Source organism: Hypanus sabinus, chromosome 5 (assembly GCF_030144855.1).
Source record: "Hypanus sabinus isolate sHypSab1 chromosome 5, sHypSab1.hap1, whole genome shotgun sequence".
Lineage (NCBI taxonomy): Eukaryota > Metazoa > Chordata > Chondrichthyes > Myliobatiformes > Dasyatidae > Hypanus > Hypanus sabinus.
Window position 1 is genome coordinate 134,250,348 of NC_082710.1, and position 15,228 is coordinate 134,265,575.

A 15,228-nucleotide genomic window follows, 5' to 3' on the forward strand; every position below is an offset into this window, starting at 1 on the left:
GCCTCTCCTCACTTGGATCCATATATCACCTGTCAGCTTTTGTTCCACCCCTTCCCCTCACCTCCTTATACTGGCTTTCTTTCCTCTATGTGTCAGATCTTTCTGAAAATTTGACAATTTCTCTCCATAGATGCTGTGTTACTCATTGAGTTCCTCCAGCAGATTGTATTTTTTTTGTTTCAGATTCTACCATCTGCAAACTCTAGTGTCTGCAAATCTTCATTCAGAGGAGGCCCTAAATCACACAAGTTTGTTTGAGGTTTTGAGAAAGAGATGAAGATACTTGATAAGGGATGTTGTCCAATTGATTGATTGTGGACTTCAAGAAATGATTGCATTCTTCAGAAAGAGTAAGTTCAGTGAAAACACATCAGTCATCATGGAGGAATTAGCAGTAGAAAGGGCATCAACATTTCTGGAGATCTACAGTGGGTGCAATTGATGCAATTATAAAGAAGGCACGGCAATGGCTGTATTTCATTTGGAGTTTGAGGAGTTGCAGTATGTCATCATAGACACTCGCAAATTTCCTCAGATGCTCTGTGGAGAGCATCCTAACTTGGCACATCGCCGTCTGGTATGGAAGGACCATGTGCAGGATTGGAAAAAAAGTGCTGCAGAAATCTGGAAATTCAACCAGCTCCATCATGGGCACTAGCCTCCCCAACATCCAGGACATGTTCAAAAGCTGATGCCTCAGAAAGGCTGCATCCATCATTAAGAAAGCCTATCTCCCCGGACATGTCCTTTTCTCACTGCTACCATCAAGGAGGAGGTAGAGCAGCCCGATGTCACGCCCTCAATGCTTTTGGAACAGCTTCCTCCCCTCTACCAACAGATTTCTGTGACCTTCATAACAGAAGGTTGGTTGCAGATTTTGAAGTCGGCTAACTCTTCTTCGATCTGTGCCAATCACTCTTTAATTCAATTTAAAATTGTACATCATTACTATTTGACAAAGGAGAGACTGTCTAAAATGTTTCCTAATGTTGATAGTCAGTGAGATAGATAGTGAAACAACAACATTGACATACATGTTTTGGTCGTGTTCTGTATTGAAACATTTTTGGAAATCTATTTTCTCTATAATGTCTAAAGTTTTAAAAATTAATTTACAACCTAATAAATTGACAGCTTTGTTTGGTATACTCCTTCAATATATTCATGGTATTTCTCTATCACACCAACATGTAATTGCATTTGTTACATTATTGACCAGAAGGGCTATTTTGTTGAAATGGAAAGATGCTTCTGCTCCTACTCTGATACAATGGTTCTCTCAGGTGATGCTGTCTTAGTTTGGAGAAAATCAGAAGTCGGACTTTTGATCTTCGATTTGATTTTGAGAAAAGTTGGGGTTCATTTGCCCACTTCTATCTTCTGATTTGAGTTAATTAATATGGTTTCCTTCTGATTTTTGTTTAAATGGATTTGAGTTGGCAGATCGATGTTTTTCTTCTATGGAAGCTTGTGTGATGTATAGCTCTGGGGTTGTGCTCCAAATGGGGTTTTTTTGGGGGGTTTTTTGGGGGGTTTTTTTAGTTAGTAGGTTTTTTTTCCTCTTAGTTAGTAGGGGTTCTTTTTTTTTTCTTCAAAAAAATATACTTAATACTTTAATTTTCTTCTTATTATTAATATATTGCTTAGCTTTGTTAATCAGTTATTTGCTAATTTAATTCTGCATTGTACATAATGACATATTGACTTGATTGCTTTAATGTATTTTTTGATGATCTTCAATAATAATTAATAAAAAAGATTTTAAAAATGAAATCAGATTTCTGAATGGACAATGAACCCATGAACACTACCTCATGATTTCTTTTCTTTTTTTGGTCTCTTTTAGCACTAATTACTGTATTAATTTTATATATACTCATTGTATATAGTTATATATTTTTATTGCAATTTATGGTTTTTAAAATGTAAAATTATATATTGCAATATATGTGCTACTTCCACAAAATAACATATTTCATGACATATGCCAGTGAAATTAAACATGATTCAGAATCTTATTCACATGAACTTTATTAAAGCATTTGACAAGGTCCCTCAAGATAGAATGCTGCAGATCATTGTCACATGGGATTGACAGTGGGAAAGAATGGATTCAAAATTGACTTGGTCACTGAAAACAGAGGATAACGAAATGCTTTTATGACTGGAGATCTAATACTAGAGATCTACCAAAAGGATCAGACCTGGAATTTCTGTGGGATGAAAATGTAGGTGGTCTGATTAGCAACTTTGCATTAAATTAATGCAGTTGTTCATAGTGAAGAAGGCTGTCAAAGATTGGTGCCTCATCTTGCGCTGCTGGGCCGATCCAGTGCTGTACTGTTCTGTTTTATTTACATTCTGTGATCTACAGGATGTTGTTCAATTGGAAATTTTGGGCGGGAAAACAGAAAATGGAGAATAATCTGAACAAACATGAGGTGATGCATTTTGTGAAGTCAAATCATGATGAAAGATTACAAGAAGTGACAGGACACTTCAGAGAATAGATGAACAGATGGATCTTGGGGGTAGAAACATAGAAACATAGAAAACCTACAGCACAAAACAGGCCCTTCGGCCCACAAAGCTGTGCCAAACGTGCCTTTACCTGAGCAATTACCTAGGGTTACCCATAGCCCTCTATTTTTCTGAGCTCCATTTACCTGTCCAGGAGTCTCTTAAAAGACCCTATCGTATCCTCCTCCACCACTGTCACCGGCAGCCCATTCCACGCACTCACTACACTCAGCATAAAAATCTTACCTACTTCTAAGCAGCTTAAAACAGCCCTCTTGTGCTAGTCATTTCAGCCCTGGGAAAAAACCTCTGACTATCCACTAAATCTATGCCTCTCATAATCTTATACACCTCTATCAGGTCACCACTCATCCTCCGTCACTCCAAGGATAAAAGGACGAGTTCATTCAACCTATTCTCATAAGAGATGCTCCCTAATCCAGGCAGCATCCTTGCTAATCTCCTCTGCACCCTTTCTATGGTTTCCACATCCTTCCTGTAGTGAGGCAACCAGAACGGAGCACAGTACTCCAAGTGAGGTCTGACCAGGGTCCTATATAGCTGCAACATTACCTCTCCGCTCCTAAACTCAATCCCACGATTGATGAAAACCAATGCACCATGTGCTTTCTTATCCACAGAGTCAACCTGCGCAGCAGCTTAGAGCGTCCTGTGGACTTGGATCCCAAGATCCCTCTGATCCTCCACAGTGCCAAGAGTCTTACCATTAATACTATATTCTGCCAACATATTTGACCTACCAGAATGAACCACTTCACACTTATCTGGGTTGAACTCCATCTGCCACTTCACAGCCCATTTTTGCATCCTATCAATGTCCCTCTGTAACCTTGGACAGCCCTCCACACTATTCACAACACCTCCAACCTTTGTGTCATCAACAAACTTACTCACCCATTCCTCCACTTCTTCATCCAGGTCATTTATAAAAATCATGAAGAGTAGGGGTCCCAGAACAGATCCCTGAGGCACACCACTGGTGACCAATCTCCATGCAGAATATGACCTGTCTACAACCACTCTTTGCCTTCTGTGGGCAAGCCAGTTTTGGATCCACAAAGCCCTTGGATCCCATGCCTCCTTATTTTCTCAATAAGCCTTGCATGGGGTATATTGTCAAATGCCTTGCTGAAATCCATATACACTACATCTACTGCTCTACCTTCATCAATGTGTTTAGTCACATCCTCAAAAAATTCAGTCAGGCTTGTAAGGCATGACCTGCCTTTGACAAAGCCATGCTGATTATTCCTAATCATAATATACCTCTCCAAATGTTCATAAATCCTGCCTCTCAGGATCTTCTCCACCAACTCGCCAACCACTGAATTAAGACTCACTGGTCTACAATTTCCTGGACTATATCTATTGCCTTTCTTGAATAATGGAACAACATCTGCAATCCTCCAGAACCTCTTCTGTCCCCAATGATGATGCAAAGATCATTGTCAGAGGATCAGCAATCTCCTCCCTTGCCTCCCACAGTACCCTGGGGTATATTTTGTCCAGTACCAGTGACTTATCCAACTTGATGCTTCCCAAAAGCTCCTTCACATCCTCTTTCTTAATATCTACATAATTAAGCTTTTCAGTTTACTGTAAGTCATCCCTACAATTGTCAAGATCCTTTTCCACAGTGAATACTGAAGCAAAGTATTCATTAAGTACCTCTGCTATCTCCTCTGGTTCCATACACACTTCTCCACTGTCACACTTGATTGGTCCTATTCTCTCATGTCTTATCCTCTTGCTCTTAACATACTTGTAGAATGCCTTGGGGTTTTCCTTAATCCTGTCTGCCAAGGCCTTCTCATGGCCCCTTCTGGCTCTTCTGTTTTCTTTCTTGAGCTCCTTCCTGCTAGCCTTATAACTTCGAGCTCCCTATCATTACCTAGGTTTTTAAACCTTTCATAAGCTCCTCGTTTCTTCTTGACTAGATTTACAACAGCCTTTGTACACCATGGTTCCTGTACCCTACCATCCTTTCCCTGTCCCATTGGAACGTACCTATGCAGTGTTAAGTCTGTAGCTCCCTCCTTTGTGAGAATCGCAAGATCACTGTTGGGTGGGGTCAAGGGGCCCAGGGAATGAGAGAAGAGATGTGCAGAATGTCTTGTTTCCCTGGCAATGTATAGCTACGGGACATGGCCATTGTCTCTTGGAGACAAATTTGTGGATTGAGATACTATGCTACGTGAACACCCTCAGGCAAAGTGGGCTGGTTGAGGGAGAGAGTGCACACCCCCAACTTGATTGACATCTACGACCCTGCGAGTCAGGATAAAAGAGGGTCTGTAGGAACAGCCCCTCAGACGCACCAGAAGAAACGTTAAGCAACCACGTTAACAGCAGGAAGTCATCTGAAGGAGGCCACGTGCGTTCAATTCCGTGGCTGGAATTGGTGGCTGGAACCACGGAAAACAGCTTGTAGCTAACAACGGGGGATTCTGCTCCCCTGACTCAATGGATTGGCATCATAAAAGACCTGGGCAAGTTTTAAGCCGCTGTTCTCTTAAACCCAAAATGCTGCAGCTTGAACGAACTAACAGTGACTGTTATATTTCCATCGGACAATACACTATCCCCTAGACAACGATAGAGCTATTTCTTACTGGTTTTTATTATACCCGCGCTTTAGATTTAGTATTGACGACGTATATTATCTGTATGTTTGCATTAATCTTATTTTTGTGCCCCTTTATCAATAAATACTTTTAAAAATAGTACCATCAGACTTCAACAGACCTCTTTATCTTTGCTGGTAAGTGACCCAGTTACGGGGTTTCGTAACAGCAGAACTCCACGCAAATATCCCCTGAACATTTGTGACATTTCTTCCGTGCATTTCCCTGAGAACATCGGTTTCCAATTTATGCTTCCAAGTTCCTGCCTGATAGCCTCATATTTCCCCTTACTCCAATTAAATGTTTCCCTATCTTGTCTGTTCCTATCCCTCTCCAATACTACAGTAATGGAGATAGAGTTGTGATCACTATCTCCAAAATGCTCTCCCACTGAGAGATTTGACACCGGACCAGGTTCATTTCCCAATACCAGATCAAGTGCAGCCTCTACATATTTACATATTTTGTGAAGAAACCTTCTTGAACACACCTAACAAACTTCACCTCATCTAAACTCCTCACTCTAGGGAGATGGCAATTGATATTTGGAAATTAAAATCTCCCAACACGACAACCCCCTTATTATTACAACCTTCCAGAATCTGTCTCCCTATCTGACCCTCGATGTCTCTGCTAATATTGGGTGGTCTATAAAAAACACCCAGTATTGCTATTGTCCCTTTCCTGTTTTAACTTCCACCCAAAGAGTCTCTGTAGACAATCCCTCCATGACTTCCTCCTTTTCTATGTCCGTGACACTAACTTTTATCAACAGTGCCACACCCCCACCTCTTTTGCCTCCCTCCCCGTCCTTTCTGAAACACCAAAAGCCCGGCACTTGAAGTAACCATTCCTGCCCCCGAGCCTTCCAAGTCTCTGTAATGGCCACAACATCATAGCTCCAAGTACTAATCCATGCTCTATGCTCATCCACTTTGTTCATAATACTCCTTGCATTAAAGTAGACACATCTCAAACCATCAGTCTGAGTGCGTCCCTTCTCGATCACCCGCCTATCCTCCCTTTCTCACTGTCTCCAAGCTTTCTCTATTTGTGAGCCAACCACCTCTTTCTTCGTTTCTTCAGTTTGGTTCCCACCCCCCCGGTAATCCTAGTTTAGACTCTCCCCAGTAGCCTTAGTAAACCTCCCCACCAGGATATTGGTCCCCCTTGGATTCAAGAGCAACCAGTCTTCTTTGTACAGGTCACTCCTGCCCCAAAAGAGGTCCCAATGATCCAGAAATCTGAATCCCTGCCCCCTGCTCCAATCCCTCAGCCACGCATTTATCCTCCACCTCATTCTATTCCTATACTCACTGTCACATGGTACAGGCAGTCATCCCGAGATGACTACCTTTGTGGTCCTGCTTCTCAACTTCCTTCCTAACTCGCTGTAGTCTGCTTTCAGGACGTCCTCCCTTTTCCTGCCCATGTCATTGGTACCAATATGTACCACAACCTCTGGCTGTTCACCTTCCCACTTCAGGTTATCGTGGATGCAATCAAAAACATCCTGGACCCTGGCACCTGGGAGGCTAACTATCATCTGTGCTTCTTTCCTGAATCCACAGAATCGCCTGTCTGACCCCGTAACTATAGAGTCCCCTACTACTGCTGCCATCCTCTTCCTTTCACTACTCTTCTGAACCACAGGGCCAGACACTGTGCCAGAGGTGCAGCCACTATTGCTTCCCCCAGGCAGGTCGTCACCCCCAACAGTACTCAAACAGAAGTACTTATTATTAAGGGCTACTCTCTGGCCTCTGACTCTTGCCCTTCCCTCTCCTGACTGTTACCCACTTTTCTGTCTCCCAAGGCCCTGGTGTGACTACCTACCTATAGCTCCTCTCTATCACCTCCTCACTCTCCCTGACCAGACGAAGGTCATCGAGCTGCAACTCCAGTTCCCTAACTCGGTCCCTGAGGAGCTGCAGCTCGACGCCCCTGGTGTTGTTGTGGCCGTCTGGGAGTCTCCCGGACTTCCCACATCTAACACTGAGCACAGAAAACCGGCCTCACACACATTCTTCCTGTCTGTATTCTACTCAGGCAACCTACCCCGCCTCGACCCGTTAACACCGAAGCTCCGCTGAGCCAAAGCCTTCCTACTCTGCCTCCCTCTACTCTGTCGCCAGCTCCTCTAGTGCCAGCTCTATAACGCTGTCTCCTTTTACACTCTTCTCACTGTTCTCACTGGCTGATGTCCATGTGCTTGCGCAGTTGCACCCCCAAACCACTGAACAAATAACCAGTGAGGTGAAGTGCAAAAGCCCTGGAAGTTAGCAAATCACATTACACCTTTCTAAAGCTTTGGAGTTAACTCTCTCTACAGAGGAGCTAAATATTCGCTGAGGGGGATCTGGCAGAAGCTGAGGTAAGTAAGACCCTGGGAGAGCCAACCCACGCAAAGCTGCAGCGCCCGATACATACCAGGTCAGGTTCTGAAAGAGCGCACAGCGCGGCTTCTGGAGGTGCTGACAAATATATTCAACACATCTTTGGAACTATGCATTGTCCCCTCAGCTTTCAAGATGGCAATCATCATTCCAGTGCCAAATGTCCTGCCTAAATAATTATCATCCAGTGGCATTAACATCAACCATTAAGAGATGCTTTGAGCGGATGGTCGTGGAGAGTATTAATGCCTTTCTCCCTGCTACAGTTGACCCTTTCCAGTTCACTTATCACTCAAATTCATCCACTGACAATCCAATAGTCTCTGCCCTCCACTCTGTCCTGTCCCACCTGGAAAATGGTGTCTCATATGCCAGACCGCTAGGTTTCTAGGTTTCAGTTTGGTGCTCCACACCATCCTACTCCAGAAACTGGTGGGAAAACCGTCCTTGCTAGGTTTCAACACCTCCCTCTGCAATTGGATACAGGACTTCTTAACAGTAAGGCCGCAGTCAGTCCAGATAGACAGCAATGTTGTTAGTCCCATTACGCTAAGCTCTGGTGCTTCCCATGGCTGTGTGCTCAGCCTGATGCTGTTCACACTGCTGATGCATGACTGTGTCACAGGATCTAGCTCAAACAGTGTCATTACATTTGCAGAAGATACAACAGTGGTTGGCCTTATCACGAATGATGACGAGACAGTGTATAGACAAGAATTGGAATGACGGGTGGATTGGTGTGAGAAGAACAACCCAATTCTGAAGATGACCAAGGAAATCGCTGTGATCTTCAGAAAGGTGCAAGCAAACTATTTTCCTCTGTGAATACGTGCCTCCTCCGTAGAGAGAGAGTTACGTGCATCAAGTTCCTGGGGGTTCACGTCACAGATGACCTCGTCTGGTCCCTTAATATCACCTCCCTGAACAAGAGCACTATTGAGAGCATCCTGACAAGTTCATCTGGTATGGGAGTATTCAAGTATTGGACCAGAAATCCCTACAAAGGACTGTGAAAACAACTGAGAGGATCATAGGAGAGTCCTACCGTCCATCAGGCACATTTACCAGGAGCGTTGCATACACAGGGCCCTTAGTATTATAAAGGATCCCACCTAGCCCTCCAGAATCCTCTTTGATTTTCTACCATCAGGCATAAAAACAAGAACAGTTAGAAAGAGAAACTGTTTCTTTCCCCAGACTATTAGGCTTTTGAACTCCCTGCCATGTCATATTCAAAGTGTCACTGTTTAATCTGTACCATACCTTACAATATTTATGCACTTTAGTCTGTTAGTTATGTGTCATTCGTCTGTAGATTTTATCCTTACCTTCATAAGTTGTCATGTGCTATGGGTATTATTTTAAGTGTGCTACTGTGCTTTACACCCTTGTTTGAAGAAACATTGTCTTGTTTCTACAGAGATTATATATGTTATATACATGTATAGAGTTAAGTGACAATAAACTTGATTTGACCTTTGTGCAGTTCTGAGCAGTGTACTATAGGAGGAATGTGGAGGCTTTGTAAAGAGACGCAGAAGACGTTCACTAGGATGTTACTTGGATTGGACCGTATTAGCTGGAAGGAAAGATTACACCAACGTGGAACATTTTTGCTCGAACACCAGAAGTGGAGGGACAGCATGATAGAAGTATATAAAATTATGAGAGGAATGGATGGTGCAGACTGTCAGACTCTTTTCTGAGGTTGGAAATGTCAGATCTTGAGGGCATAGATTTAAGGTACATAGGTACATTTAGTGTCAAAGAAATGTATGCAATATACACCTTGAAATTCTTTTTCTTCTCTGACATCCACAGAAACAGAGGAGTACCCCAAAGAATGAATGACAGTTAAAATGTTAGAACCCCAACCTCCCCCCCAAATCCCCCCACCCACACACACAAGGAGCAGCAAGGCTACGACCCCCTCACCCTCCACCAGGAAAAAGGAATCAGCACCATCCAAGCATGCAGCAAAGACTACTCATTCACCCAGTAACTCGACATACCACAAGCTCTCTCTCTTCTAGTAAGGGAAAAACAGCTGTCCCCATTTCACAGTGAGAGGGGAGACATTTCTTACATTTAAGGTGACAGAATGAAAGCTAAAAGGATATGAGGCAATTTTGCAAACCATAGAACATAGCACATCTGCAGATGAAAAATATTTTAGATTGGTATTATGGTTAGTGCAGAGTGGACGAGCCAATGAATTTGTTACTGCACTGTGCTGTTCTGTGGCAACACGGTCCATGAAAAGGAATTAACCAGCCAGAAAATTTAAAATGAACTTACATTCTGTGATGAAGGATTGAACGTAAATCCTCAATGACTACCATTCTTTTTAAACAGAAGAATGCCTTAAAGGAAATGTTCTTAAAAAAATGTTACAGGTAAGTAAATGTGATAAGACAAAGACAAGGAAATGGCACCATAACACTTTATGATAATCAATGTGTAACATGCTGTAATTTAATACAAATAGAACACCAAGGACAACAACAGAGGAAATCACGTGAGTCTTTTGACCACAATCTTTTAAATATCCTCAGGCAGAGGAGTTGAATCAAAGTACTGGAAGATCATTATGAAAGGTCCAATAGGTCCAATATCTGATGACCAACATCAATAGTGGATAGATCGCATGAGCATCAAACATGATTAAATCAGTTTTCAAGATACACTCAAGATACCTCCTGAACCTAAAAACGTGGCCACTGAGTGAATGTTCATGGTCTACTGTGACTGTCGCCCATCCACTTTAAGTTCAATGTGTTGTGTGCTCAGAGATGCTCTTCTACACACCACTGTTGAAATGCATGGTTGAGTTACTGCCATCCTGAACCAGCCTCGCTATTCTCTCATTAACAAAGTGTTTTCACCCACAGAACTGCCACTCACTGGATTTTTTTTTTTTTGTTTTCACACCATTCTCTGTAACTCTAGAGACTTCTGTGCGTAAAAATCTTAGGAGATCAGCATTTTCTATGATACTCAAACCACCCTGTTTGGCACCAATGAACTTTCTGTAGTCAAAGTCACTTAGATCCCATTCTGATGAACAACAGCTGAGCCCCTTGACCTTGCCTGTATGCTTTTATGTATTGTTTACTGGCACATGATTGGCTGATTAGATATTTGCATTAACGAGCAGATGCACAGCTGTACCTGGTCACTAAGTGTAGATTTGTAAATGAGCAGGTCATGTTTGGTAGAAACTTCCCTCAGGCCATTCATAGAGAGAATGGCAATGGAGATGGATTTTCAATAAGATTTATAGATTAACTAAAGGTGTTTGGCAGTGAAAGCTACCAGGTACTGAGCATAAGAGAACAGATAAGCAACATATTGTTAATGCATTGTTTTTCTATGGAAGGGAAGGACTAAATGGTAAAATTTGAACAGTGTGGAAAATGCATAGAGATTGAATGCCTCATGTCCAGGTAATTTTTAAAGTTGCTGCAAAAGCTTACGAAGTTGCTAAGGGAAATAAACGCAACAAGTAATTCTCCAAATGTCTCCGAGCAAAATTTCTCTAGTCATACTTTCCAAAGTCAAAACAAGTGATGGCAGGAAGAGAAATCATCGGGAATGAAGTCATCTTTATGGTGCGAAGGGCTGTGCTTGCGAGGTGACATCATTGCAAGTGTTCCCGATGCAGTCATCATTTGCAGTTGTAAAAGTGAACAACAGCAGAACAGCAGCTAATTGAACTTTCCTGACAATCAAAATGGGCCCTAGTTACTACAATTCATCCTTCAAAGAAATAATTGTCAAATAATGAGCAAAGAAGTGGAAGATGGAATATAGTGGAGGGTATTGTATGGTCATGTACTTTGGTAGAAGAAATAAAGGCATAGACTACGTTTCTGAATGGAGAGACAATTCAAAACTCTGAGGGACAAACTCTGGGAGTCCTTGGGCAAGATTCTCTAAAGGTTAATTTGCAGGTTGAGTCGGTTGTGTGGAAGGCAAATGTGATGTTGGTAATCACTTCAAGAGGACTAGAATATAAAAGCAAGGATATAAAAAGCAATGTGAGGCTTTATAAAGCACTGGTGAAGCCTCACTTGGAGTATTATGAGCAGTTTTGGGCCCCTTATGTAAGAAAGGCTGTGCTGACAATGGAGAAGGTTCAAAGGAAGTTCTCAAAAATGATTCCAGGATTGAAAGGCTTGTCATATGAGGAGTGTTTGATGACGCTGGGCCTGTACTCACTGGAATTCAGAAGAACGGAGTGGGGACGGGGTGGCGGAAGACATTGAAAGCTATTGAATGTTAAAATGTCTTTAAAGAGTGGATGTAGAGAGCATGTTTCCAATGATGGGAGATCTACATGAAACATTGCTGTACAAAAGTGCATCAATCGTCAAAGATCCTCGCCATATGGATCATGCTCTTTTCTCACTGCTGCCTTTGGGTAGAAGGCACCGGTGCCTCTGGACTCGCACCACCAGGTTCAAGAACAATTACTGCCTCTCAACCATCAGGCACTTGAATAAGAGGGAATAACTACACACATTTAAAGACAATGTTATATTTTAATTTCATGCTCGTTATTTATTGCCACTTATTTATATCTGCATTCGCACAGTTTGTTTACAGTTAACAGTTTCTGATGTTCACAGTTACTGTTCTATAAATTTGCCAAGTATGCCTTCAGAAGAAGAATCTCAGGGTTGTATGTGGTGATATGTGTGTTCTCTACTAATAAATTTTACTTTGAACCTTAAGACCAGAGGACACAACCTCAAAATAGTGAGACATCCCTTTAGAACAGAGATGAAGAGGAACTTCTTTAGCCAGAGAGTGGTGAATTTGTGGAAATTGTTGCCATAGGTAGCCGTGGAGGCCAGATCATTGGGTATACGTAAGGCAAATGTTGATAGATTCTTGATTAGTCAAGCATAAAGGCATATAGGGGGAAGACGGGAATTTGGAGATGGAGGGAAACAGATCAGCCATGATGAAATGGTGGAGTAGACTTGATGGTCCAAATGGCCTAACTCTGCTCCTCCATCTTAAGGTCTTGTAATCACACTCTGCAAAGTGACTTGGAGGGTCATGGGAGGGTTCAGTCTCAGACAGAGGAGTGGTAATAGTCGAGTGTTAGGAACTTATGGGAGACACTGTTTCCAAGCTTTGTGACTCAAACTCCTGCCCCCTCAAGGATGAGCTGCCACATTGGGTATTTCCTCCCCCAGGTTTAAATGTATCTTCCTGAAGTTACCCTTCATCTCTGGGCTCTATGAACAAAATCCTGCTTTGAGTTCCAATGTTGCAGAGCCCACAAATGCTGTGCATACCTGCTGCAACAATGATAATGGTGGAAGTTATGAATCAGAGTCCAGGTCAGGTTAATTATCACTGACTTATGTAATATGAAATTAGTGGGGTTTTCTTGCAGCAGTGCATCGCAAATACATGAAGATGACTATAAATTACAAAACAGATAAATAGTGTAAAAAAGGGGAAAATGAGATGGTGTTCGAGGATTCCTGTGTTATTCAGATATCTGATGGTGGAGGGGAAAAATCTGTCCCTAGATAACTGAGTGTGCATCGTCAGTCTCCGGCTCCTCCCTGATAGTAGAAATGAGAAGATAGCATGCCTTGGATGGTGAGAAGGGTTGTGCCTGTGACGGAACCGGCTGAGTCTACAATCCTCTTCAGGCTGTTGTGATCCTGTGCATTGCAGCCTCCATACAAGTAATATGGCAATCAATCTGTTGAACCAGATATATTCTTCTCACCACCACTGGATGCCACTGTAAAAGTATGGCCCCTTGTACTGCCCAGTGCCTTGTGTGTTTGGAAGGTCTGGAAAGAAAATCTAAAGCTTTATGTTCCATACAACAAGAGTAAAGTTGGTGCATGCTTTCATTGATTCTATTGTGGTTATTATTCTGTTATAGATTTATTGAGTATTCCGACAAGAAAATAAATCTCAGGGTTGTTTATGATGACGTAGATGTACTTTGAACTTGAATTTTAAGTATAATTTCCATTCAGTCAATATTTTCATTGTACTTGGCAGGATACTTGGGAGTGTGGAGGAGCAGAGGGATCTGGGGGTACATGTCCACAGATCCCTGAAAGTTGCCTCACAGGTAAATAGGGTAGTTAAGAAAGCTTATGGAGTGTTAGCTTTCACAGGTTGAGAGTTTAAGAATCGTGAGGTAATGATGCAGCTCTATAAAACTCTGGTTAGGCCACACTTGGAGTACTGTGTTCAGTTCTGGTCGCCTCACTATAGGAAGGATGTGGAAGCATTGGAAAGGGTACAGAAGAAAAAGCTGCCTGGTTTAAAGAGTATGCATTATGATCAGAGATTAAGGGAGCTAGGGCTTTACTCTCTGGAGAGAAGGAGGATGAGAGGAGACATGATAGAGGTATAGAAGATATTAAGAGGAATAGATAGAGTGGACAGCCAGCACCTCTTCCCCAGGGCACCACTGCTCAGTACAAGAGGACATGGCTCTAAAGTAAGGGGTGGAAAGTTCAAGGGGGATATTAGAGGAAGGTTTTTTTTCTCAGAGAGTGGTTGGCGCATGGAATGCACTACCTGAGTCAGTGGTGGAGGCAGATACACAAGTGAAATTTAAGAGACTACTAGACAGGTATATGGAGGAATTTAAGGTGGAGGGTTAATGGGAGGCAGGGTTTAAGGGTCGGTACAACATTGTGGGTGGAAGGGCCTGTGCTGTGCTGTATTGTTCTATGTTCTATGTTCTACTCCCACTATACCCAAATCCATCTTTTGTTTCTTTACTAATCCCATTACTATTCTCTTCATCTTGCACTAGCTTCTCTAAGTTCTTGGGTCCTAAGCTATCACAGACCTTCCCTTTTGTTCTCTCTTCCCCACCCAACTCTTTCTTCACAATATAAACCTTCCTTATCTCCAACCTCTCCCAATTATAATGAAATGTTATCAGAATGCAACTTTTACTTCCTTTTCTCTGCATAATTGATTCTTTCTGACATTTCATTACATATCATCAGCATTATGGCATTTTCCTTTTATTCTCCCTTTCGATGATGTTTTATTTTACCTTTCTTTCTCTCTATGATGAAGAAAACCTTGGGAGCTGTTTGATTTTTGTTAGAGAATAACTTTTTTGCCAAACTTAGCCTGTTTTGAGGTATGTTATTTTCCACTGAGTTATGGGGAGAAGGTGTGCTGAGGATGGAGAAACAATTAGAGAGCAAGAATTGTAAAGCCATTAGGGAAGAACTGGGCAGCATAACTTGGAAACGTCTACTCAGGGAAATACATAACAGAAATGTGGAGGCTGCTGGGGTTTCTAGATAGGTTGGTCTCATTCTTTACAGGGAATAGGGTGTTATGGTGAAGGAACCATAGCCTGCACTGTGTTGTAATGTTCTTTAACTCTGGGAGTTCAGATGAATTGCAAATCTATCATTAATTAATAAAATAAGATGGTTGTTTGAAGCAAAATATTAATTAATGTTTGTGAGCATTAATTTCCTCTATGAATCACACTGTTATGTTAAAATCAAGAGTAGAAAACCAGGCTAATTATGATTAAATTTTCAACTAGGTGAAAATCAACCTCCTGATCCCAAATATTTACCAATTCAAGTGGATGGATTCATCAGAAACTATGGCAACAATATTAAAGTTCAATAAAAAAAAAGTTC